General features: G+C 37.6%; 1 non-coding gene across 1 annotated transcript; it reads left to right on the top strand.

Moving 5' to 3' along the window:
* Positions 1-239: 239 nt before the first annotated feature.
* On the top strand, positions 240-346 carry LOC139846352 (small nucleolar RNA R71). Its single transcript, XR_011759065.1, has one exon. It is a non-coding gene; the product is annotated as a small nucleolar RNA R71 (small nucleolar RNA).
* Positions 347-678: the final 332 nt, after the last annotated feature.

Genomic DNA, 678 nt, shown 5'->3' with positions numbered 1-678 from the left:
ACAGTGAAGCTTTGGTTATGTTGTTGTCTTCATTTTCTTCAAGGCTTGCCACCGTCCTTCTAGGTAGTTGATCTCTAGACGGTGTCCATTCAAAAGTATGAACTGACATGTCTTCTAACATGTCATATGCTTGATTTGGTGATTTGTACATAAATACTCCTCCAGCGGAGGAATCTAATATACCACGAGTATGTTCATCAATGCCACGATAAAAAGTTTGTACTATTTGCCCTTTTTGCAATCCGCGTTGCGGACAATTTCGTAACATTCTTTTTAATCTTTCTCATGCATCATAAAGAGTTTCATCCGACTTTTGTTTAAAAGTGGTGATTTCAGTTCTAAGTCTTCCGTCAAATTGGTTTTCACGAACCATGTGCATAAACTGCCCCTTGACTTCCCAGTTTTCAGCCTCAATTTCAGGTCTTCTTATACGTGCAAGAGCGAGAGGGGGAGCAGTTTGTATGGTATTCCACATTGGTAGATCATTTGGATCAGGTGTTACTTCAGCCATTTCTTCTTTAATGACGATGGTTTCAGGTTCAGTTTTGATTTCTGGTTGACCACTAATGTTTCCTACTTGTTTTTTGATATTTTTCGGTGTTTTCGGTTGACTAGTACTACCTAATTTTTTTTTGTTTTTCTTGTTTTAATCTTTTGTTCAAGTTTCTTTCAAGCTCT

The sequence above is a fragment of the Rutidosis leptorrhynchoides genome, chromosome 4, assembly GCF_046630445.1.
Source record: "Rutidosis leptorrhynchoides isolate AG116_Rl617_1_P2 chromosome 4, CSIRO_AGI_Rlap_v1, whole genome shotgun sequence".
In the NCBI taxonomy this organism is placed as follows: Eukaryota; Viridiplantae; Streptophyta; class Magnoliopsida; order Asterales; family Asteraceae; genus Rutidosis; species Rutidosis leptorrhynchoides.
Note: the sequence above shows the minus strand (reverse complement) of the source record. Positions and strands in the feature narration are given on the sequence as shown.